This window comes from Chiloscyllium punctatum, chromosome 31 (assembly GCF_047496795.1).
Source record: "Chiloscyllium punctatum isolate Juve2018m chromosome 31, sChiPun1.3, whole genome shotgun sequence".
NCBI classification, from domain to species: Eukaryota; Metazoa; Chordata; class Chondrichthyes; order Orectolobiformes; family Hemiscylliidae; genus Chiloscyllium; species Chiloscyllium punctatum.
In genome coordinates, this window is record NC_092769.1 from 57564269 (window position 1) to 57591016 (window position 26748).

General features: G+C 49.2%; 1 long non-coding RNA gene across 1 annotated transcript in view; it reads left to right on the forward strand.

The window, feature by feature from the left end:
• The window catches only part of LOC140456839 (uncharacterized), a 57420-nt gene extending 48980 nt beyond the window's left edge, over nt 1-8440 (forward strand). The window contains exon 3 of the long non-coding RNA XR_011953176.1: nt 8111-8440. This is a non-coding gene — a long non-coding RNA (uncharacterized lncRNA). The remainder of the gene's footprint in view (nt 1-8110) is intronic.
• The last annotated feature ends 18308 nt before the right edge of the window (nt 8441-26748 follow it).

A 26748-nucleotide genomic window follows, 5' to 3' on the forward strand; every position in this document is an offset into this window, starting at 1 on the left:
TACACTCTCCCTCTCTCCCACCCTTGCTTTGTCCTTTCTCTTGCTCTCTCACTCTCACCTCTCTCCCTCTCTGTCTCGTTTTCTCTCTCTCTCTTTTTCACTCTTTCTTACCCTTGTCTCACCCCACTCTCAGTCACTCTCTCCCTCTCTCTCTCTATCCCTCCCTCTATCACCCGCCTCTCTCTCCTCTCTCAATCTGTCTCGCTCTTGTCTTTCTCCCATCAGTTTCGCTCTCTCTCTCGCCCCTCTCTCTTGCTTCTCTCTCTTGCCTCTCTCTTTCTCTCTCGCCACCTCTCTCCCCCCGTTCGCTCTTGCCTCATCGCTCTCGCACCCTCTCTTCATCTCTCACCCCTCTGTCTCGGTCTGTCTTTGTCTCTCTCGGCCTTCCCTCCGTCTCTTGCGACCTCTCTCTCTTTCGCCCCTCTCTCAACTCTCTACCTCTCACTTGGCCCGTCTCTCTATCTTGCTCTCCCTTCTCTCACTCTCTCTCTCTCTCACAACCTCTCTCTCTCACTCTCCCACCTCTCTTTCTCTGCAGTCCTCTCTCTCTCTCTCTCTATCCCGCCCCTTCTCTCTCTCTCTCTCTCTCTCTCTCTCTCTGTCTCAACCATCTCTCTTGCTCGCTCACTGTCTCTCTTTCTCTCTCTCTGTCAGACACTCTCTCTCGTATCTGTCCCCTCTCTCCCTCTCTCTATCCCCCTCCCTCTCTCTCAGTCTTCCCCCTTGCTCCCCCATCTCTCTCGTAAACTCTCTCCCTCATTCGATCTCTCATACCCTCTCAATCACGCTCTTGCACCCTTTTCTCTCTCATCTCTCTCCCTGTCGCCTTCTCTCGCCCTCCCCTCTCTCTCTCCCTGTCGCTCTCTCTTGCCCTCCCCTCTCTCTCGCACTCCCATCTCTCTCTCGCCCTCCCCTCTCTCTCACCCCCTCTCTCGTTCACCCCTCTGTCTCGCCCTCCCCTCTCTCATCCTCCACGCTCTCACACTCCGCTCTCTCGCACTCCGCACTCTCAATCTCCCCTCTCTCTTTCACCCTCCCCTCTCGCTCACCCTCCCCTCTCTCTTTCACCCTCCCCTCTCGCTCACCCTCCCCTCTCTCTTTCACCCTCCCCTCTCTCTCACCCTCCCCTCTCTCTTTCACCCTCCCCTCTCGCTCACCCTCCCCGCTCTCTTTCACCCTCCCCTCTCTCTCACCCTCCCCTCTCTCTCTCGCCCTCCCCTCTCTCTCGCCTTCCCCTCTCTCTCGCCCTCCAATCTCTCTCCCTCCCCTGTCACTCTCCCTCCACTCTCATTCTACCTCCCCTCTCTCTCCCTGCCCTCTTTCGCCCTCCCCTCTCTATTCACTCCCATCTCTCTCGCCCGCCCCTCTCTCGCCCTCCCTTCTCACTCTCCATCCCCCTCTCTTCCCCTCCCCCTCTCTCTCCCTCCCTCTCTCTCACCCTCCCATCTCTCGCCCTCCCCTCTCCCACCCTCCCCTCTCTCTCACCCTCCCCTCGCTCTGGCCCTCCCCTCTAACTCTCCCTCCCCTCTCACTCTCCCTCCCCTCTCACTCTCCCTCCTCTCTCTCTCCCTCCCGTCTCCCTCCCTCCCTTCTCTCATTCTCCCCTCTCACTATCCCTCCCGTGTCACTCGCCCTCCCCCCTCACTCACCCTCCCTCTCTCTCACTCTCCCCTCTCTTTCAACTGCCTCTCTCGCTCACCTCTCTCTCTCTCGCCCTCCCCTTTCTCGCCCTCCCCTCTCTCACCCTCCCCTCGCTCTGGCCCTCCCCTCTCACTCTCCCTTCCCTCTCACTCTACCTCCTCTCTCTCTCCCTCCCGTCTCCCTCCCTCCCTTCTCTCACTCTCCCCTCTCACTATCCCTCCCGTGTCACTCGCCCTCCCCTCTCATTCTCCCTCCCCTCTCACTCTCCCTCCCATCGCTCTTGCCCTCCCCTCTCTCTCGCCCTCCCCTCTCTCACCCTCCCCTCACTCTTCCTCCCCTCTCTCTCCCTCCCGTCTCCATCCCTCCCCTCTCTCCCTCCCCTCTCACTCTCCCTACCCTCTCTCTTACCCTCTCACTCTCCCTCCCCTCTCTCGCCCTCCCCTCTCTCTCGCCCTCCCCTCTCACTCTTCCTCCCCTCTCACTCTCCTTCCCCTCACACTCTCCCTCCCCTCTCTCTCGCGCTTCCCACTCTCTCTCCCTCCCCCAACTCTCGCCCTCCCCTCTTTTCGCCCTCCACTCTCACTCTTCCTCCCCTCTCACTCTCCTTCCCCTCTCACTCTCCGTCCCCTCTCTCTCGCGCTCCCCGCTGTCTCGCCCTCCCCTCTTTCACCCTCCCCTCTCACTCCCTCCCCTCGCTCTGGCCCTCCCCTCCCCCACTCACTCTCCCTCCTCTCTCTCACCCTCCCTCCTCACTCTCCTTCCCGTCTCACTCTCCCTCCCCTCGCCCTTGCCCTCCCATCTCAATCTCCCTCCCTTCTCTCTCCCTTCCCTCTCACTCTCCATCCCTCTCTCTCACCCTCTCATTTCTCACCCTTCCCTCACTCCTCCTCCCCTCTCTCTCCCTCCCTACCGTCTCCATCCCTCCCCTCTCTCCCTCCCCTCTCTCTCCCTCCCCTCTCTCTCACCCTCCCCTCTCTCTCTCCCTCCCCTCTCACTCTCCTTCCCCTCTCACTCTCCCTCTCCTCTCTCTCCTTCGCCTCTCTCTCTCCCTCCCCTCGCTCTGGCCCTCCCCTCTCACTGTCCTTCCCCTCTCAAGCTCCCTCCCCTCTCTCCCTCCCCTCTCTCTCCCTCCCCTCTCTCTTTCCCTCCATCTCTCACTCTCCTTCCCCTCTCACTCTCCCTCCCCTCTCTCTCCTTCGCCTCTCTCTCTCCCTCCCCTCGCTCTGGCCCTTCCCTCTCACTGTCCTTCCCCTCTCAATCTCCCTCCCCTCACACTCTCTCTCCCCTCGCTCTTGCCCTCCCATCTCACCCTCCCTCCCCTCTGTCTCCCTTCCCTCTCACTCTCCATCCCTCTCTCTCACCCTCTCATTGATCACCCTCCCCTCTCTCTCCCTCCCCTCTCTCTCCCTCCCTACCGTCTCCATTCCTCCCCTCTCTCCCTCCCCTCTCTCTCCCTCCCCTCTCTCTCTCCCTCCATCTCTCTCGCCCTCCCCTCTCTCTTTCCCTCCATCTCTCACTCTCCTTCCCCTCTCACTCTCCCTCTCCTCTCTCTCCTTCGCCTCTCTCTCTCCCTCCCCTCGCTCTGGCCCTCCCCTCTCACTGTCCTTCCCCTCTCACTCTCCCTCCCTCTCTCTCACCCTCTCATCTCTCACCCTCCCCTCACTCTTCCTCCCCTCTCTCTCACTCCTGTCTCCATCCCTACCCTCTCTCCCTCCCCTCTCACTTTCCCTCCCCTCTGTCTCCCACCCGTCTCCCTCCCACCCATCTCTCACTCTCCCGCTCATTATCCCTCCCCTCTCTCACCCTCCCTTCTCACTCTCCTTCCCCTCTCACTCTCCCTCCCCTCTCTTGCCCTCCCCTCTCACTCTCTCTCTCCTCGCTCTTGCCCTCCCATCTCACCCTCCCTCCCCTCTCTCTCCCTTCCCTCTCACTCTCCCTCCATCTCTCTCACCCTCTCATTGATCACCCTCCCCTCACTCCTCCTCCCCTCTCTCTCCCGCCCGTCTCCATCCCTCCCCTCTCTCCCTCCCCTCTCACTCTCCCTCCCCTCTTACTCTGCCTCCCCTCTCACTCTCCCTCTCCTCTCTCTCCTTCCCGTCTCTCTCCCTCCCCTCTCCCTCCCCTCTCACTCTCCCTCCCCTCTTACTCTGCCTCCCCCTCACTCTCCCTCTCCTGTCACTCTCTCATCCCTCTCTTTCTCCCTCCGCTCTGTCGACCTCCCCTCTCTCTCTCCTTGCATCTCTCTCGCCCTCCCCTCTCACTCTCCCTCCCCTCTCACTCTTCTTCCCCTCTCACTCTCCCTCTCCTCTCTCTCCTTCCCCTCTCTCTCCCTCCCCTCTCTCTCCCTCCCCTCTCTCTCTCCTTGCATCTCTCTCGCCCTCCCCTCTCACTCTCCCTCCCCTCTCACTCTCCCTCCCCTCTCACTCTTCTTCCCCTCTCACTCTCCCTCCCCTCTCACTCTTCTTCCCCTCTCACTCTCCCTCCCCTCTCTCTCCCTCCCCTCTCACTCTTCTTCCCCTCTCACTCTCCCTCCCCTCTCACTCTTCTTCCCCTCTCACTCTCCCTCCCCTCTCACTCTTCTTCCCCTCTCACTCTCCCTCTCCTCTCTCTCCCTCCCGTCTCTCTCCCTCCCCTCTCTCTCCCTCCCCTCTCTCGCCCTCCCCACTCTCACCATCTGCTCTACCACCCTCCCCTCTCTGGCCCTCACCTCTCTCCATCCCCTCTCACTCTCCCTCCAATCTCTCTCACCCTCCCCTCCATTCTCTCGCTCTCCCCTCTCACTCACCCTCCCCTCTCTCACCCTCCTCTCACTCTCCCCCCTCTCCTTCCCGTCTCCATCCCACCCCCTCTCTCCCCTCTCACTCTCGCTCTCCACTCTCTACCTCCCTCCTCCCTCCCTCCTGTCTCTCACCCTCTCCTCTCACTCTCCCTCCCTCTCTCCCTCCCCTCTCACTCTCCCTCCACTCTCTCTCCCTCCCCTCTCACTCTCCCTCCCCCTCACTCACCCTCCCCCTCACTGTCCTTCCCCTTTCTCTCGCCCTCTCCTCACCTCTCTCGCCCTCCCCCGACCTCCCCCCTCGCTCTCCCCCTCTCTCTCTATCGCCTCTCCCTCACGCTCCCCTCTCACTCTCCCTCCCCTCTTACTCACCCTCCCCTCTCATTCTCCCTCCCCTCTCACTCTCCCTCCCCTCTCACTCTCCCTCCCCTCTCTCTCCCTCCCCCTCACTGTCCTTCCCCTCTCTCTCGCCCTCCCCTCCCCCCTCTCGCCCTCCCCCTCTCTCACCCTCCCCTCATTCTCCCTCCCCTCTCACTCTCCTTCCCCTCTCACTCTCCCTCCCCTCTCTCTCCCTCCCCCTCACTGTCCTTCCCCTCTCTCTCGCCCTCCCCTCCCCCCTCTCGCCCTCCCCCTCTCTCGCCCTCCCCTCTCACTCTCTCTCCCCTCTCACACTCCCTTCCCTCTTACTCACACTCCCCTCTCTTTCTCCATCCCCTCTCACTCTCCCTACCCTGTCACTCTCCCTCCACTCTCTCCCACTCCCCTCTCTCTCCATCCCCTCTCTCGCCCTCCCCTCTTAATCTCTCTCCCCTCTTACTCTCCCTCCCCCTCACCCTCCCTCTCCTCTCACTCTCTCTCCCCTCTCTTTCTCGCTCTTCTCTCACTCTCCCTCCCCTCTCTCACCCTCCCGTCTCCCTCTCCCTCCCCTCTCACTCTTCCTTCCCTTACTCTCCCTTCCCTCTTACTCTCCCTCCCCTCTCACTCTCCCTCCCCTCTCTCTCACCCTCCGCTCTCTTTCTCCCTCCCCCTCTCTCGCCCTCCCCCCTCTCACCCTCACCCCTGCCCTCCCCTCTATCTCGCCGTCCCCTCTCTCTTTCGCCTCCCCTCACTCTCGCCTTCCCCTCCACTCTCTCTCCCTCCTTTCTCTCTCCCTCTCCTCTCTCCTGCCCTCCCCTCTCACTCTCTCTCCCCTCTCACTCTTCCTCCCCTCTCACCCACTCCCCTCTCTCTCCCTCCCCTCTTTCGCCCTCCACTCTCACTCTCCATCCCCTCTCACTCTCCCTCCCCTTAATCTCCCTCCCCTCTCACTCTCCCTCCCCTCTCCCTGTCCTTCCCCTCTCTCTCCATCCCCTCTCTCGCCCTCCCCTCTTACTCTCCCTCCCATCTTACTCTCCCTCCCCCTCTCTCTCCCGCCCCCTCTCTCACCCTCCACTCCCTCGGCCTCCCCTCTCTCTCTCCCACCCTCTCTCTCTCCCCCATCCTCTCCCTCCCCTGTCTCTCTCCCCAGCCCTCTCTCTGCCCATCTCACTCTCTCCCCCCGTCTTCTCCCTTCTCTCTACACCCTCTCTCTATGCCCCTCCCTCTATGCCCCTTTCTCTACCCCACTCTCTCCTCACCCTCTCTCTAACCCCCTCTCTCTACCCTCTTCTCTCTACCCCCACTCCTCTCTCACGCCCTCCTGTCCCCTCCACTCTCCCCCTCCTCTCTCCTTCCTCCTCTCTTTCTTCCTCTCTGTCCCCCCTCTCTCTCCCCTCCTCTTTCTTCCCTCCTCTCTCTCCCACTCTCACTCCCCTCTCGCTCATTTCCCTCTCCCTTTATCTGCTCTCTCTTCCCTCTCTCTCTCCGCGCTCTCTCCCCTTTCTCTCTCCCCTCTCTCTCCTTCCCCTCTTTCTCTCCCCCACTTTCTCTCTCCGCACTCTCTCTACCCACTCTCTCTGGCCACTCTCTCTCCCCTGCTCTCTCTCCCCTCTCTCCCCCTCTCTTCCACCCTTTTCCCCTCTCTCTCACCCTCACTCTCTCGCCCCTCTCTCTCGCCCCTCTTTATTATCTCTTCCCCTGTCTCTCTCTCTCTCTCTCTCCCCCTCTCACCCTATTTCTCTCTTGCTCTCTCTCTCCCTGTTCCATCACTCTTTCTCCAACTTCTCTTACTCTCGATCCCCTGAATTCCGTTTCTCTCTCTCTCCCCACCTCCCATCGTTTCTCTTTGACTGAATCTCTCTCCCACCCTTCCTCTAGATCTGACATAGTCCGATCTCCCAGGTCCTTCCCTCTTACTCTGACCCAGAGACTGGGGGTGGTGTTGAGGCTGCGTGTGGGGGTTGGGGGTGAGACGATAGAGAGATGCGGGATGTAGGAGTTCGGGGAAAATGGGGGTAGAGACGGAATTGCAGGAGGGAGACAGAGACGGCAGGAGAGAGAGAGAGTGAGGGTGAGGGGGAGAGAGAAGAATGGAGGCAGGTGGAGAAATTCATGTTGGGGGTGTGAGAGAGAGGGGAGAGTGAGGCAGAAAGAATAGTGGAGGCAGGTGGAGAAACCGGGGTTGGGGGGGATGTCTGAGAGGGGACCAGGGAGAGTGAAAGGGAGAGGTGGTGAGAAAGAGAGAGTGTGCAGAAAGAGAGGGAGAGAATTGAGGAGGAAAAGTGGGGGTGAGGAAATGGGGAGGCCAGGCTGCAGTGTGGGGGGGGACAGAGGGAGTTAAACCCAGCTCCTGAGCTCAGGGCGCGGTGCCCTCCCCTTCACTGAGGACCAGGACTTGGGGCTGAGTCTGTCTCTCTCCAGCTCAGCTTCTCCAACACAAAGACACACAACAACATCGGTCACTCTGCTGCTCGGCACGATTTAATCAACATTGTTATTGGTTACAAATGGAAGTGATGGATACAGTCAGTGGGATGGTGCCTTTTCTCACTGGCCCCTGAGTTGTGAGAAACATTGAAATGTTTCCCTGTAACCCCCCTGGGGGATAAGGATGGACAAACCAGCGCTCCCCTCAGTCTGTTACCATAGCGACAGGCTGCTCCATCGCTGAAACACTGAACTGAAATGAGAAAATCCCGGATTGATTGATTAATGAGGGAATTTGATGGATGGATGGATTTGGGTGAAGGGATATTTCAGCACATTCTTCAGCTGCTGCCTGAACTTAGTCTGGGTCACGGCATAAATCGCGGTGTTTGTGCAGCAACTGAGGAGCTGCAGCATGAAGCCCAATTCCTGCACAAAGTAATGGAGATACACAGACCGATACCCAATCCACCACATCCGTCTCCATATAGAAAACAGCATTAACGTTGACCATAACAGGATGAAATTGGCCGAGATCACAAACAGTAAAATGATGGATTTTTTTCGGTTTCTCATTTCAGTGTCAGACTGAGCGTCCCCATTGGTGTGAGCGCGGAGTCTCCTGCGGGCTCTGCTGGTCACTAAAATGTGTCTGACGGTGAGAACATTGAGCAGCAGAATCAGGAGAAATGGGACACCCGGGGTTAGAATGTGGTGGAGGGACTCGATTGTGACCCAGACAATGGAGGATTGAACAGCCTCTGTTACATAACAAAACCAGGGGGCGTTCATCAGCCAATACCGAGCCTTGAGCATAAAATACCAGGAAATGTTCTTTAAACAGCTCAGCACAGTCACTGCTCCCAGAACCACAGCCGCCGTTTTCTCTCTGCAATATTTACTTTTCAGCTTCTGGCAACAAATGGCCACAAACCGATCAAAGGTGAAAGTAACGGTGAACCAGACAGAGCAGTCAGTGGCTGCATAAAGCAGGACGGCGTGGATATTACACACGGGGACGGAGTCCCTCAGGAAATAAAACTGTTCCTCATAAACAATGGGAATGTGTCTCAGGATCAGGTCAAGGATAATGACCAGGAGATCCGCCGCTGCCATGGCCCCCAGGTAACGTCTGACACATGGAGACAATCCACAATCTTTATAAAGCAGGACGTAGATGGTCACTACGTTAACTGTGAGGAAGGAAAACAAACCCATTATCCATCAGCCTGGAGGCAAAGGGACCCGTTTGATTGGGGACCCAGTGAGATTTTCAAATGTGTCCCTGTATTCAGGGATTTATTAAAATAATTGGAGCTGGAATAACAAATGGGAAGGTCGGAATTACTTACAAAAATGTGACATCTACCACAAGAAACCCTCCCTCCCCAAACACACAGAGACACATCCATAAGGACAGATGGTTTCTAGAATATTCCCACATACTCGATCACTCGAGAGCAGACACAGGTCACTCCTTCCCAGTTCCTAATACGGAGGGTGGGAACGTTGCTGTCCTGGAGGATTCTCTCCCAGTTTCCTGAAGACAAACGGAGTTTGGGAATTCCTGTATTTTGGTCTAAATTGTGGTCGATCCTGTGTCGGGGAGAAATGTAAACGCAGGGAAAATGTATTCACCCCTTTAACTGCCTGAGGGGCCTTCGGAACAGTGTCTCCTTCTCCCTGGAACGGGATCTCTTCCCTCGGGATCTTATCGTTTGTTCAATTCACTGACGTCCGGCCGTTCGCAAACAATGTCAGGGACAGAACGTTCCAGGGAATGTCAGTTATAGAATGTCAGGGACAGAACGTTCCGGGGAATGTCAGTTATAGAATGTCAGGGACAGAACGTTCCGGGGGATGTCAGTTATAGAATGTCAGGGACAGAACGTTCCGGGGAATGTCAGTTATAGAATGTCAGGGACAGAACGTTCCGGGAAATGTTAGTTATAGAATGTCAGGGACAGAACGTTCCGGGGAATGTCAGTTATAGAACGTCGGGACAGAACGTTCCGGGGAATGTCAGTTATAGAATGTCAGGGACAGAACGTTCCGGGGAATGGCAGTTATAGAATGTCAGGGACAGAACGTTCCGGGGAATGTCAGTTATAGAATGTCGGGGGCAGAACGTTCCGGGAAATGTCAGTTATAGAATGTCAGGGACAGAACGTTCCGGGGGATGTCAGTTATAGAATGTCAGGGACAGAACCTTCCGGGGAATGTCAGTTATAGAATGTCAGGGACAGAACGTTCCGGGAAATGTTAGTTATAGAATGTCAGGGACAGAACGTTCCGGGGAATGTCAGTTATAGAACGTCGGGACAGAACGTTCCGGGGAATGTCAGTTATAGAATGTCAGGGACAGAACGTTCCGGGGAATGGCAGTTATAGAATGTCAGGGACAGAACGTTCCGGGAAATGTCAGTTATAGAATGTTGGGGACAGAACGTTCCGGGTAACCCCTTGACCTGTCCATGACCTTTCCCCCCTACCCACCCCACCAACATGAGGTACTGTTCCTGGACACACTGTAACATTAATGAGGTGAGAGAAGGAGAGTCCAATCACAGGAATGGGAACTAAAGGCATTCCCAGATCAGCTGAAATGGTTAGATATACCACATTCTCAATCCACCTCCCAGAACCAGCCCAGACACCATACACCCAGAGGAGATATCTGTTCACCGTGGTTCACTGTACAGACCAGGCCAGTGTCCTGCTCAGTACAACCCAGCAATCTGTCCAGATTCATCCATTACACTGGTCAATACAATCCAGCAATCTGTCCAGAGTGGAACACTGCACACAGATCATGTCAGGGCACTTATCTTCAAACGCAGGCTCGACATCTGTCCAGTTTGGGAAGCTGTGATAGAGAGAGAAAAGCTGCAGATGCTGCAGTCCAAAGAAGACAGTCAGGAAGGTGGGAGAACACAGCAATCCTGCCAGCATCAGGAGGTGTAACCATTCTGTAAGGATCCTGAAGGAGGGCTACACCTGAAACATCAAATTCTATACCTCCTGATGCTGCCTGGATTGCGGTGTTCCTCCAGCGAGTATTCAGCATGGGAAGCAATGCAGACCACAGCAGTGCATTGATCTATAAACCCGGACTAGATATCTGTCCAGGACGGGGAGCTGTGGAGACCACAGCAGTGCATTGATCTATAAACACGGACTAGATATCTGTCCAGGACGGGGAGCTGTGCAGACCACAGCAGAGCATTGATCTATAAAACCGGACTAGATATCTGTCCAGGACGGGGAGCTGTGTAGACCACAGCAGTGCATTGATCTATAAACCCGGACTAGATATCTGTCCAGGACAGGGAGCTGTGTAGACCACAGCAGTGCATTGATCTATAAACCCGGACTAGATATCTGTCCAGGGCGGGGAGCTGTGCAGACCATAGCAGTGCATTGATCTATAAACCCGGACTAGATATCTGCCCAGGACGGGAAGCAACGCAGACCACAGCAGTGCATTGATCTATAAACCCGGACTAGATATCTGTCCAGGACGGGGAGCTGTGGAGACCACAGCAGTGCATTGATCTATAAACCCGGACTAGATATCTGTCCAGGACGGGGAGCTGTGCAGACCACAGCAGTGCATTGATCTATAAACCCGGACTAGATATCTGTCCAGGACGGGGAGCTGTGCAGACCACAGCAGTGCATTGATCTATAAACCCGGACTAGATATCTGTCCAGGACGGGGAGCTGTGCAGACCACAGCAGTGCATTGATCTATAAACCCGGACTAGATATCTGTCCAGGACGGGGAGCTGTGCAGACCACAGCAGTGCATTGATATATAAACACGGACTCGATATCTGTCCAGGACAGGGAGCTGTGGAGACCACAGCAGTGCATTGATCCATAAACCCAGACTAGATATCTGTCCAGGACGGGGAGCTGTGCAGAACAGAACAGGACACTGATGTCTAAACCTAAAACAAATATCCATCCAGCATTGGGAGCTGCACAAACCACATCATTGTATTATCTATAAACCTCAACTAGATAGTCTGACCAGCACAGGGACCTGTGCAGTGATCACCCATGGATTCATCTGTAAACCAGGAGCAGCTCCCCTCCCAGAATGTAGGATTATGTACACCACCGCATTGCATTAATCTGTAACCCAGGAGCAGTTACCCTCCCAGCATGTAGGGCTGTGTACCCCACCCCAGTGCATTGATCTGTAACCCAGGAGCAGTTACCCCCCCAGCATGTAGGGCTGTGTACACCACCCCAGTACATTGATCTGTAACCCAGGAGCAGTTACCCTCCCAGCATGTAGGACTGTGTACCCCACCCCAGTGCATTGATCTGTAACCCAGGAGCAGTTGCCCTCCCAGCATGTGGAGCTCTGTACCCCACCCCAGGGCATTCCTCTGTAACACTGTGTTAGATCCCTGCCCAGTGTGGGGAAACTTGCAGCCCGTTCTGTAACTGACAGGATGTACAGCTCCCACCCATTTCCAGCTCCATATCCCCATTGTTGCCATGACAAGGGGGTGTTGTGGGTATGAACCTCACTGCCACAGAGACCAGGCGGGGAATCAGTTTAAATATCACCACATGGGAGGGGTTTGGGGTATAGACAGAGAGGGGGAGACTGAGAGACAGTGTCATGGAAGGATGTGTTCCCAGGTTTCAGAATGCTGAAATGTAGACACTTCGATAACATCCTGTAACATGAGCCTGTCTTCCCAGGAAAGATGGGAAAAAGGGATTTTGGTGTGAGGTCAGATGGAACAACAGCTGCTGTGTGGGTTTGAAATTACGTTTATGTAATTTTAATAAGTGTCTTTTTGAAACAGTACATTACTGTAGAGTTGGAGTAGGGTAATAAGCAGTTAAAGAAAGGGGCTCTCAGAGTTGTGAATAGTTGATGTAAAATGTTCACTTTCAGAGTTAAAAATAAATTGATATTTTTGTTTAAACAGTGGAATTTGGGAGTTCTCTGTCACTCATATTTTAACAGTTTACAAGACAAATTGAGCGTTTCTTTATGTTTCGTTTATATTACCAGATGAGCTCAATGTTGTGTCCTAACAATTGCTGTGTGTATCTGTGTGTCTGTGTGTGGGGCAGGTCTGGCAGTCTCTGTGGTGCTTAAAGTGATGCAATGCCACCCTCTGCTAGCCTCCACACGCCAATGCACAGGCATTTGCAGAGGGTGAAAACCAACAGGGATACTTTCAGAGAGGGGGAGGGAGAGGGCAGCTGCTCACCGCACCATCCAAACTGATGTCTTATCCATGGACTGATCTAAATGTCCTCAAAACATTGTAACTGTCCCTGCTTTCACCACTTCCTCTAGAAGTTCATTCCACACCCAAGCCAGATTCTGTCTTACATAATTACCTCTCCTGACTTTTGTAAATCTTTTTCCTCACATCTTAAAATATCCCTCAGTTTTGAATCCCCAACTCTAGGGAAAAGACATCAGCCCTTGTGTAAAGTTACCGCAGAATCTCATATGCTTCAGTGAAAACAGTCCCAGCCTATCCAGCCTCTCCTTGTAGCTCACTCCCTCCTTTCCCAGCAACATCCAGGTTAATCTCTTCTGAATCCTCTCCAGTTTAATAATATCAAGGTCAATAATATTAAAGTGAAGAGTCAAGGTATTTTCTTAGGGCACGGGGAGTCCAAAACTAGAGGACATAGACTTAAGGTGAGAGGGGAAACATTTAAAAGTGACCTAAGGGGCAGCTTTTTCACCCAGAGGGTGGTGTGCCTATGGAGTGAGCGGGCAGGATGACCAGACCAGACACAGTATTCCAGAAGAGGTCTCACCAATGTCCTGTACATCCTCAACATGATATCCCAATTCCGATACTCAAAGGGTCTGACCAATGAAGACAAGTGTGTTAAACACCTTCTTTACCACAATATCTATATGAGATGCAAATTTTAAAGAATTAAACCTGACGGCCTAGGTCTCTGTTCTACAACACTGACAAAGACCCTACTTTTAATTGTATAGGTCCTGTTCTTGTTTGATTTACCAAATCCAATGCCTCGCATTAATCCAAACTAAACTCCATCTGCCACCCCTCAGCCCAGTGTGTGATATGACTGTCACCTCCCCCTCACCCTTCAATTTTAAAATGCCCATCTCCCTCTCCAGGAGGCCTGCACACTCCGGCCTTGATTATCACAAAGACCCTGAGCTTGGTTTGCCTTGTGTGGTTAGGGAGAGGAGGGACAGATTGCAGACACAGTCAGTGGGGAGGAGAGGCTGGACAGTAATCAGCGGCCTGGTGTCACTTCATGGTTTTAGGAAGAGGGCAGTCGCACGTTAGAGGTGGGTAAGAGTGATCGGTGTTTTGGAGTCAGAAATTAAGCTCTTCCTTCGTCTCTGGTGTTCAGTAATAAATATCTATTTAAGACTCTTCATTGGGCAGAGTGTGTTTGCAGGATTTCTTTCCTTAATATTGCAGACTACAGATAATAGCAATTAAAGATGTTTATAGTTAACTTTGATAGCATAGCAAGTACACTCAATATCCTACAGTTGAGACAAATATCTTGTATTTGTTTAACAATACAAAGTGTTTTGTGTAGTTCAGTAATGGGAACCTGATTATAATAAATCCACACTGAGCTGAAAGTGGGCACTAAAATTTGACCCAAGTCTGGGTATGGTAGTGTAGTGGGTAGTGTCCCTGACTCTGAACCAGAGGGGAAAAGTTTTGATGAGGCCTAAAGGGCACATTTTCACACAGAGGGTGGTGTGCGTATGGAATGAGCTGCCAGAGGAAGTGATGGAGGCTGGTCCAACTACTGCATGTAAAAGGCATCTGGATGCTGACAGACCTGCTGAGCTTTTCCAGCAAATTTCTGTATTTGTTACAAAATGCATGCATTTTAACACAGGTATTCTGAATACATTAATTATTTTATTTTTTATTGACGCAAGGCCATGTAAACATATTTCAAATCGGCCGAGACCATTTTCTGCTAAGGATATGGCTCGGTGTATGACAGTAGCAATGATGTACCTACATGGAACAGGGAATGTGATGGAGACATAGTTTGGACAATGTACAAGGAGACCTCACATGGTCCAGTTTGGGAGAGGATGACATTACTGTGTGATTCAACTCAGAGAGGGAGAAACTGTAATCTGCCCGAAAAAGAATGGCCTCTTGCACTCTCTCCTTTGTGGTTCCTCATCACAGCAACGTGCGCGAGCTAAAAAAAAATCTGCAGTCATCGTTACCATTCTTATTTTTATAGAATCCCTGCAGTGTTGAAACAGGCCCTTCGGCCCAACAACTCCATACCAACCTTCACAACCCATAGCCCTATATTTACCCCTGACTAATGAAGCTAACCTAAAAATCCCTGAACACTACAGACAATTTAGCGTGACCAATCCACCGAACCTACACAGTTTGTGGTAGGAAACTGGATCACCCATTAGAAGCTCACACAGATAAGGGGGGAATGTGCAAACTCCACAGAGACAGTCACCCAAGGCTGGAATTGAACCCAAGTTCCTAGTGCTCGGAGGCAGCAGTGCTAACCACCGTGCTACCCTTTGGGTGCTCCCTGAGCCGAATTCACTGGAATCTCCTCACTGCCTAAACCAAAGGGAATTCAGCCAAATTCAACTCTCCCAGGATGAAATCCCATTGCTAGCAGCTGTGTGAGTACAATATCTTCAGAAGCAGAATAACGTTTTGGACAATCTCAATTTTTACTTTTATCAGGAGTTACAATAATATCTGGACAAAGTTGTTTCAAGTTAAAATTGCGGAAATTTTGTTAATCTGTGTGTGTGTGTGTATGCATGTGTTTGTATGCATGTGTTTGTGTGTGTGTGTGTCTGTGTGTGTGTGTGTGTGTGTGTGTGTGTGTGTGTGTGTCTGTGTGTGTGTGTGTGTGTGTGTGTGTGTGTCTGTGTCTGTGTATGTGTGTTTAGAAAGGGAAATATTAGACCATAAGATATAGGAGGGGAAGTAAGGCCATCGGACCCATCGAGTCCACTCTGCCATTTAATCAGGGCTGATGGGCATTTCAACTCCACTTACCTGCATTCTCCCCGTAGCCCTTAATACCTTGTGACATCAAGAATTTAGCAGTCTCTTCCTTGAAGACATTTAGCATCCCTGCCTCCACTGCACTCCGCAGCAATGAATGCCACAGGCCCCACCACTCTCTGGCGGAAGAAATGTCTCCGCATTTCTGTTCTGAATTGACCCCCTCTGATTCTAAGGCTGTATCCATGGGTCCTAGTCTCCTCGCCTAACGGAAACAATTTCTTAGCATCCATCCTTTCTAAGCCATTGATTATATATTTGCAATACCCAAACACTTTGCCATTAATCTTTCCACCATAGTTGGAGTAACATTGCTCTCGATCATAAACGTGTTGTTTGAGCAGATTAAAGAAACTAGCCTGACTTGTTCCTAAAACTGACCCTGACCCAGTCTGAGACCGATATCATCAGCCATATCACCAAACTGGTTACATTTAACATTTGTTGTGAGCAGTGGAGGAGTGGGACTAGAAAAGGAAACAGTGACCCCAAAAAGCCGGGGAACTCTAGACGGGTGAGCCTGATGTCAGTGGTGGGTAAGTTGTTGGAGGGGATTCTGAGGAATAGCATTTACATACATTTGGGAAGGAAAGGGCTGTTCAGAGTAGACAACATGGCTTTCTGCATGGGAAATCATGTCTCATTAATTTGGTTGAGTTTTTTGAAGAGGTGACAAAGAAGATTGATGAAGGCAGTTTGGTAGGCATTGACTATATGGGCTTCAGCAAGGTGTTCATTTAAAGAACAAAGACCAAAGAAAATTTACAGCCGAGGAACAGGCCCTTCGCCCTCCAAGCCTGAGCCGATCCAAATGTACTGTCTAAACCTGTCGGTCAATTCCTAACCATCTGTATCCCTCTGCTCCCCACCTACTCCTGCATCTGTCCAGACGCATCTTAAATGAATCTACCGCGCCTGCCTCCACCACCTCTGCTAGCGTTCCAAATGCCCACCACCCTCTGTGTGAAGTACTTACCACGTGTATCCCCCTTAAACTTTCCACCTCTCACTTTGAAAGCACGACCTCTCGTTACTGAATCCTTCACTCTGGGAAAAAGCCCCTCTCTATCCACCCTGGCTATACCCTTCATGATTTTGTAAACCTGAATCAGGTACCCCCCACCCCATCTCCTTTTTTCCAGTGAAAATAAACCTAACCTATTCAGCCTCTCTTAATAGCTAGTATTTCATTCCGATTGGTAGACAGATCAGTAACTTTCTGTCACATGGGATACAGAGGAAGCTCGTCACAATTGGCTTGAAGGAAGAGGGATATTTTTCAGACTGGAGGCTTGTGAGCAGCAGTGTGCTGTTAGAATCAATACTGAGTTCACTGCATTTCATCATTTATGTAATGGATTTAGATGTGAATATTGGGGCCATAGTTCGAAAGGTTAGAGATGACATCAGAAAGGTGGTGTAGTAGATTATCTCAGATTACAACAAGACCACAATTAGATGGAACAAAGGGGCATGGATGGACAGATGAAGTTTAATTTAGATAAATACGAGGTTTTGCATTTTGTAAATGCAAACCAGGGCAGGAATTATACAATTGTTGGTCAGGTCCTGGGGCATGTTGTGAAACAACGGGGCATAGGGCTGCAGGTGCATAGTTCCTTGAAAGTGGAGTCGCAGATAGACAGTGTGGTGCAGAACACATTTGGCACATTTGCCTTAATCAGTCAGAGGATTGAATATAGGAGTTGTGGTGGTATGGTGCATCTGTACAGGATGTTGGTGAGGCCACTTTAAGAATACTGCGTACAACTTGGTTGTCTGCAGAAATGACTGACACACAGATGTTCCAGGACTGGAGGTTTGAGCTGTAGGGAGAGGCTGGCTAGGTTGAGGTGCTTTCTCCTGGAGTGTCAGAGGCTGAAGGGTGACATTATAGAGGTTTATAAAACCATCAGGGGCATGGATATTCTGAACAGCCACGTTCTGCTCCCCAGGATTGGGGAGTCCAGAACAAGAGGGCATAGGTTGGAGGGGAGAGGGCGAATGATTTAGAAGGGACCTGAAGATAAATGTTTCACACAGAGAGTGGTGTGTGTACATAAAGTGCTGTCAGAGGAAGTTCTGAAGGCGGTTACAATCACACATTTAAAAAGTATCTGAAAGAAGAGGGATATTGGTCAAATGCTGGCAAATGGGACTGGATCAGATTTGATATCTGATCGGAGAGAACAGATTGGACTAACGGGTCTGTTTCCATTCTGCATGACTCTCTGATTCTATAAGAAGGATGACGAAAAATTCTGAAAGGACCTTTCAAGTGGGAATTATCTTCACTGGAAGTTTATCGTGCCTCTATGTTCACATTGATTGAAAGCTGCATTAGTTAAATATTTGACAGAGAAGTGAGTCACAGATAATGGGACACAGACAGGAAAGTGGGGCTGAGACCCCAACCTGATCAGCCACAATCTTACTGCCAGGTGGAGAAGGCTCAAAGTATCTAATGACTCACTCCTGCTCCTCAGTCCAATGTTCCTGTGTTCCATTCAGCCCCTCAAACCTGCTAGACAGGAGCAGTTGGAGGCTACTTACTCCTATAACCTGGTGCACAGAAATAGAGGAGACCATTCATCCTCTCAATACTGTCCCACATGCTTTGAAGTGATTTGGGAAGTGTAATTGGAAAATCCAGGCACGGGTATGAAAGAGGCCCCTCATCTCTCTTTACAGAGCTTCCCCTCTCTGCAACTTGTGCTTCATTTGTTGGTCATGGTTAGACCCAGATTCACTGTGAATACAGCCCCCATACCTCAACCAGAGTTGGCTCACAAAATCATCTGGTCTCCCTGACTGCAATATTTAGTAATTGCACATTCATGAAAATAACACCCACTAACACTCCAATAACAGAATGTAAGAACATCAGAAACAGGGGCAGGTCATTCACTCCCCAAACCTGCCTTGCCCTTCACTAAGATCGTGACTGATCTGCTCTTGGTCTCAAATCCTCTTTCATATCCAATTCCTCATAGCCCTCACCTCTCTGACAGATCAATATCCATCTCCCTCCTCTTCAAATACTTTCAGACATCTCGCTCCCCGAACACTCTTGAGAAGAGAAATCCTGACATTCAATCCCACCTGTTTGAAGAAAACACTTGCTGCTCCTATATCATGGTTTATTGATGTGCACAAAAGAGGTTGAGACAAGGGTTCAGGTAAAAATGACAGACCCTGATATCAAGACAGTGGTTGAGTCTGTTGACATAAAGGAGCTTAACAAAACGGGACTTAATGGGAATCAGAGTAAACTCTCCAGTGTTTGGTGTCAAACATGGCACAAAGGAAGATGGTCATCATCTCAGTCCTGGGTCACCTCTGTGGGAGATCCTCAGGGTAGCTTCCTCTTCACAAACATCTTCAGCTGCTTCATCAATGTCTCCCCAACCTCACCCTGCTCAACATAAGAACAGAAGTGGGGATAGTCACTGAAGATTCCACAATGTTCAGAACATTTTGTTCCCCTCTCAGCTCCTGAACTGATCTGTGTTCATGTGCAACAAGACCCAGACTCCATTGAGACTTGTGCTGTTAAAGTATCAGTAACATTCATGTAACAGCACTGCCTGACACTGCACATTGCCCCAGTAAAAATAGAGTTCATTCAGCACCTCACGCTGGTTTCACAGGAATATGAGGAAGCCATTCAGCCCATTGACACTATTGGAGAAGAACAGGGACAGCCCATTCAGTGCCTCCAGCCTATTACTCAGGAAGAGAAGGAGTCTAGTGTGATGGACCACACCAGAGCCCCTCGAAAATATTGGAAGGCAGTCTCCTAGACTCTAATGTTTTCTTATTTTAAAGGGAATGTAAATTGTCTGTTCCAGATGCAATGTGACTGGTCAAAATACTCGGTGTGAAGCTAAACACTATTTAAACACGAAAGATAAAATGAAACCAAAGAAAAAGGAAATTAGAATAACTTAATTCTATTGGACAAGTTATCAGAATAATATAGCGTGGAGATATTACTAATGAACTGTTCCGATATACGAAAATCCCATAAAGACAGCCTTTGGCAAAACTGAATATTCCGTCACAGATTGCCACAAACTCAAAGATCCTAATCTGTGAGAGCTGGTCACACCCATTCAGGCTGCATTAAAATAAACCTAAGGCCTCCCTCGCTGTTTACTCAAGTGGTCTTAACTAACCAGCTTGGTAACGATCATTCAATCTCTCTCTTAAAAGAAACCAGGACAAAATAACCTCTTAAAGCTGCAGCATTATCACACTTGTCAGTACATCGAGCTTTCAAACAGGAACCAGGGGTAAAAGGTCAGGCCCTTGGCCCTGTCCAATTGGACAAGGAAGAAGTCATTCAGTCCCCTGAGTCAATTACACAGAAACGGAACGAGGCCATTCAGCCCCTTGAGTTACTTACACATGAACAAGAGGAGGCCATTCAGCCAGTTGAGCCATTTATATAGGAACAGTAGAAGGCCATTTCCACCTCAATGCACTTACACGGGGGCAGAATAAGGTAATTGATGCTGATCCTGATGAATGTCTTATGCCCAAAATGTCGACTCTCCTGCTGTGCTTTTCCAGCAAACCACTCTCTACTCTGATCTCCAGCATGGGCAGTTCTCACTGTCTCCTAATTGATGCTCTAACGTGATGAACAATTGGAGCAGAGGCTGCACAAACAGACTGCTCCACGTTGTACCTCGTGGCTCCAACGCGCATGATACACATGTGGGACTTTAACGTGGGTTACTCACGGTGAGCAGGGAAATCATATGTGTTGTGTGAAATCTCAAGAAGGCATGTACCATCTCCGAGAAGGCTGCCTGGTGTTCTCTATGTAGGGTGGAAGCTGGTGGGAATGGCTACCTGTTTCAGATGGAAGGTATTGTGGCTGCTGTTAGGGATTGTGAATAACCTGATGTTCAGTACAGGGTTCACACGCCGACTGCACAATAACGTGGGGAGAGTTAATTTAGGCAAATAAACTATTAGGAAAGTCACGATAGACTGATGAATGGACTCTCTAAGTTCAAATAATGGTGATCTTGTTCATATTGACCTTGTCTAGTGCATGTCCTGTTCAGTGTAACCTGTATGCCTTACTCTGTCCAAGTCTATTTCCACCCTATGATTTGTCTGGCCTTGCTTAATATGATCTTCCCCCACTGCTCATAAACAACGTGTTTCCCTGTACTGAGGTACACGTGACAATAAATCAAACCAATCAATCCTGGGTAAAGTATGGAATTTCTCTCCCTATCAATGTCTCTTTTGGAAATAAGTGATCGCTGCCACTCCTCGTGTTTCAGCATCACAATTTCTTCGTCTCTCACAGCTCTACAGATTAAACACTCAGCTTATTCACTCTATCCTCATGTTACCATCACCAGTGTCTGTGGTAAGGAGATCATTCCTTACAAAGAGCATCAAATCTGTACAGAGTGCCCCGAATGCTCTCTCAGCAAGGCTCTACAACAGCAGGAAGATGGCTTTACTTATGTACTCGAATCATCTTACAATGAAGACAGCATACCATTGACTGCACCCATTAGTTACACAGGGTTTGATTCGGAGCAGTCAGCATAGACTTGTGAGTGGGAGATCATGCTTCCCAAATTTCTTAGAGTTCTTTGGTGAAGTGACCAGGAAGGTTGATGAGGACAGAGCAGTCGACGTAGTCTCTATGGATTTCAGTATGGCCTTTGAGAAGGTTCCACATGGCAGGCTGCTCAGGAAGGTTCCATCACGTGGAATGCTGGGGGAACTGTCCAATTGGATACACAGTTGGGTTGATGGTCGGAAGCAGAGGATTGAGTGGAAGGTTGTTTGTCAGACCGGAGGCTGGGTCCATTGCTGTTTGTTATCTATGATTTGGTTGAGAATGTACAAGGTATGATTAGTAAGTTTGCAGATGACACTAAAATAAGTGGTAACGTGATCAGTGAGGAAGTTTATCAGAAATTGCAGCAGGACCTTAATCAAGTGGGGAAGTGGGCCGAGAAATGGCAAATGGAATTTAATAGAGATGGGTGATGTCTTACATTTTGGGAACTCAAATCAAGGTAGGAGATTCATGGTGCATGGAAAGATCTTCAAGAGTGTAGTGGGCAGAGAGACCTTGGAGTTCAGGTGCACGGTTCTCTAAGAGTGGAGTCACAGGTAGACAGGGCAGTGAAGAAGGCTTTTTGCACAGTGGCCTTCATCAGGGAGGACATTGAGTACAGAGAAGCTGGGAAGTTATGTTGCAGTTATACTGGACTTTGGTCAGGCTGCACTGAGAGTATTGTGTTCAGTTTTGTCACATTGTTATAGGGAGGATGCTCTTAAATTAGAAAGAGTGCAGAAGAAATTTTCAAGGACGTTGCCAGGACCCATTGGTCTGAGTTATAGGGAGAGTTTGGACAAGCGAGCACCCTTTCTTTAGCGTGAAGGAGACTGAGGGAGTCCTTTTAGAGCTGAATAAGATCACGATGGTAGGGTTAATGCTCTCAGTCTTTTTCCAAGGTGTAGAGAATCGAGGATTAGAGGGGATCAGTTTAAGGTTAAAGGGGAAGGAATAAAAGGGAACCTGAGGGGCCACTTCTTTACCCAGAGGCTGGTACGTGGATGAGCTGCCAGCAGATGTGGTTGAGGGGGGTACATTAACAACATTTCAAAAGCATTTGGATAAATATGTGGATAGGAAAAGTCTAGGATGATATTGGCCAACTGCAGGGAATTGGGGTTAGCGTGGATGGACATTTACAAGGTGGACTCGAACCCCTCTGTTAATTAAAACCAAACACCCAGAAAAGCTCGCCTCACCTCGTAATCTGTTAAAATATGAGCGACAGCGATCTCCTACATTCCACTATTTAAACAAAAATTAACAAGTTAAGTTCGAAACTTTAATAGTGAACACTAGAGGGGCTTCACAAATACAAGCCCCTCTTTTCTTAGCTACTTACTATCTGACTCTGACTCTGTCAAAATCTGCTGTTCCAACAACCCACATATGAAACATAACAATCTCAAGACCACACAGTCTCTATCTTCCCTGCTGTGTTCACTCTTCCAGCTGCTGATCTCCCTGGGTCATGTTTTTATTGCAAGTAGGTTTACATGAACATGTATCTTTGATAGAGAGTGTTTGAGATGGTCAGTTACCACTCCTGCTCTGCAGCAGTTACTCTGCTGTTGGATGGCAGCGGCTCTCCCTCTAGTGTTCAAAATGCTGGATATATATACTTCCAATGATACAATAATTCTCACATTTGATTGCTTTCCAGGTACCCAAACAATAATATTTGTGACATATGGAACAATCAGACATTTAGCTGGCATCTGTGCTGTACTTTGTATTCAACAAAACCCGTTCTGTCTTAAAGTGACCTGACATGCTTTCGGCTTCATAACACCACCCCCCTTCAGAAAAAAAAGAACCATCAGAATGAAAAGATGGCTTCGTTTCCTTTCCTCTAATTCTTAATCCCATTATTATGAAATACAAAAGTATTAATCTCAGTTATATCATTCATATTAATTTTGCACACATATAAAACACTGGGATAAGTCAAATCTTATCAACACCTGTTCCTTTAAATCCGCAAAAACACATCTGCTATCACATTTTAGGACCCACAGCATGTACATTGTGTAAGTTTAAAGTCAGCGTGATAAGACTCCAATGAAATATTCTCATATTCTGGTCTTTAAATATTCCAAAAAACGCGAGATGTTTGCCGTTGTCCACAACCATCTCCAACAATTTATTTGTCACATAAACATTAAAATATTGTCAGGCCAGTGCGAAACCTAATCATTCTTTTTCAGTAATGGAGATGTTGTATTTTGGTTCTGGTGGATATTGAGTTTTTTTGACAAGTAGCCAATTGGCCATTCAATCCCATCATCATATTTCTGTATCAATACATCTCCGACCCCGATATCCCGAGGGTTTCAGAATATTTGGTATGGCTAAAACTGGTGCGGTGATTAATCCTGCTTTAAAATTCTCAAATGCCTCCTGGCATTGTTCTGTCCACCACAATTCGGTGTTCTTCTTTACTAAGTCCATCAGTGGTGCTCATAAGCTGCTGAAGTTTGGAACAAACTTCCAATAGAATCCACTCAGTTCCAAAAATCGAAGCACCTCTTTCTTCGAGGTTGGTTGTGGAAATTCCTCAAAGCCCTTCGTCTTTGTGTTCCATGGGGTCAATCTTCCATGTCTAATGTAATGTCCCAAGAACGGCACCTCTGCCTTCGTGAATGCTGTTTTCTTTAAGTTTATTACCAAGTTTGCTTCTTGTAATCGTTCAACATGCTCTGCCAACTGTAACGTGTGAGCTTTAAATCACTTGCTAAAGGTCACTACATCATACAGTTAAACTGCACAATTTGTTCATCTGACTGTAACTCTGTTCCTGAGTCACTAAACCTGGCTGTGAAGGGAATTCCTATCACTGGTGACAATACAATACGTCATCCCCACAGGAAATCGTCAAAATTTCCGAGTTTTTATCTGCCACTTGCTTCATTCTATGCTGTGCCCTTCAGGTGCTGTTTAGCGAACTCACCTACTCCATCTAATCTCTCCCTCACCTCAGATACATAATCCGAGTGTGAGATCTCTGACTTCGGTCCTGTTAATTTATATTCAATTAATTTCAAAGGACCTCTCACTTCATGTACATATATTAACTCAAAGGAAGTAAACTGAGTAGATTTATTTGGGGCAAATAATTTTTGTCCAATGGCAAACAATTCAATGAGACACCTTCATTCCAATCATTCCGGTAATCCTGACAGTACACTGTTAATATGGTCTTCAGCGTCTGATGCTAACTTTCCAAGGCTCCCTGGGATTCAGGATGGGACGCCCTTGATTTAAACTGCTGTATGCCTAAGCTATCCATGACTTCCTTAAACAGCTGAGCGGTAACATGAGACCTTGGTCTGACTGAATCTCTCTGCGGAGCCCACAGTGAGTAAAGAAAGATACCAACTCCTCCACCTCCCTTTTTACCTTAACACTCCATAATAGAATTGCCTCTGGAAATCTGGTAGACACATCCATTATGGCTAGCAAATAATGGTTTCCACCTTTTTTTTAGATAGGGGAGCGACACAAGTAATCATAACCTACGTGAAATGTTCTTCGAATGCAGGAATTGGTAACAAAGGTGCTGGTTTTATTACTGCCTGTGACTGACCTATCGTTTAGAATGTTTGACATGTGCAACAAAAAAAAACCACGTACTTGTGCATTCCAGGCCACTAGAAATGCCTCTGTACCTTAACCTGATTCTTCTGTCCACCTAGGTGACCCCCTGCAGTTAGTTTATGTGCTACCCGTAACACTGTACGTTACTGCTAACACAATATCGTGCACTTCAGCCCATTTCCCTTCTGCAGTAACCTATCGGGGTCTCCATTTTAATTTTATGATTCTATCTTTAAGTTAATAATGTTCGACAATATATTCTGATTCCTTTTCTGTGTGTGTGCATGTGTATGTGTTTGTGAATGTGTGTGTATATATCTGTTGTAAGTCCATGAGCCTTTCTGGACTAAACCCCTCTGCCTGACCCTCTGCCTGTTCAGGTTTTTCCTGCAAACAGGGGGTCAGTTAACTGCACATCAACTCCTTTGGCTTTTTATTTCGGTTTTCCTTCCTGCTCTAACTGATGACAGTGGAATCTTGTTACTATACAGTCTGGAAAAATCCTGGGTATTTTTCTTTTAACTCCCCAATTCCCTAGTTTTCCTTTTGCCTTCTCCAATACAAGGGGTGCCACTCCCACCTTGGATCCTGTTAAATCGTTCACAAGAATAAACTGTACTCCTGGAACTGACACTCTGTTACTCACTGTCACTGTTACTGCCCCAACCTTGATTTGGCATTCCATCCTGATATTACACAAGGGAATACTTAATTTCTAACCCCATTCCACAAATTGTCACGATCTTGATTAATATGACAGAAAGAGTGAAAATACGTTCATCTCTCACTATTCGAGGCCGAGAGAAAGTGAGGGCTGCAGATGCTGGAGGTGAGAGTTGAAAAGTGTGGGGCTGGAAAAGCATAGCCAACCAGGCAGCATCTGAGGAGCAGAAGAGTTGACGTTTCAGGCATAAATTCTTCATCAGGAAAGTGGGAGGTGGGGTAAGGGAGGGGGAAGGGGGCCAAGAAATAAATAGGAGAGTGGGAGTGGAGCTGGGTGTAAGATAGCTTGGAAGGCGATAGGTAGACGCAGGTGGGGTGTGATGGTGATAGCTCGGAGAGGAGGGTGTTGTGGATAGGTGGTAGGACAACTAGAACCCTCAAACTAGAACCATCATCAACGTTGACTTCACCAAATTCCAAATCTCCCCTCCACCAACCTCTTCCATATCCAACCGTTCAACCTAGCACTGCCCTCTTGAACTGCCCAGCTTCCTTCCCACCTACCGACTCCACCCTCCAAACCGATATATCACTATTACTCCAACCTACATCTTCTTATCGCCTTCCCAGTGACCCTCCCACCAGCCCAGCTACTACCCTCGTATTTATCTTTCAGCCCCCTTGTCTCCGCCCCCCCCCCCCAAATTCCTGACGATGGGTTTCTGCCTGATATTAAATTGTCTTGCTGTCTGGATGCTGCCTGATCTTTTGTGCTTTTCCAGCGTCTCTCTTCTCAACTATTAGAGACTGAGCAGATCCCACATCTCACAAAATTATAACTTCTTGTCCTTCTCCCCCGATCTTTCTAAGTAAACTTTATCTACAGAGGTGAATTCTTTCAGAGATCAGGTACCGACTCCATACCCAGACCCTGCCTCGGCTGTGCACTCTCCTGCAGCTCCTCGGCTCTACTTGGGGTCTCCTTTACCAGTTTCACTAATGCCACTGGCTTAGCCTCTTCTACCGCATCTTTCCCCAAAGTGCCTTCCTTCAACGACCATCACAGTGTGTCCCAGCTTACTTCAATGAAAACACCTTTTCCCAGTGCCCTCCCTAAACCATCAGCACTGTCATTTTCTGTGTTCCACTCCCTTATACTGAGAACACCTGAGGCCTTTCACCTCCTTTCAACCCCTTTGGGCTTCTTTTTTCACCTGTGGTAAACTATTGTGCGCTACTGTTTGCTTTGTAATGTGTGAACTTCCCTTCTCCCAATTTCTATCCCTCATTGCATGTAAATTCTCCCGGAAGCTAAATTTCATCTCATGCACCAATGCATATTTACCTGCCATTTCTGCCGCGCTTCTCGCTTCTTGAACTTTCTGTTCGTGCACATGAATTCTTACCATCTCTGGAAGTGAGTCTTTAAACATCTCCAGCAGAATAATCTCCCTTCGAGCCTCACAGGTCTTATCTATTTTTAAGTCCAGCACACAACTATCAAAATGACTGCAGTTAATTCTTTCAGACTTAACATAAGTCTGACCTGGTTCCGTCTCTATTTTAATGAACCTCTGTCTACATGCTTCTGGTACCAATTCATAACCAATCAAAATAGCCAATTTGAC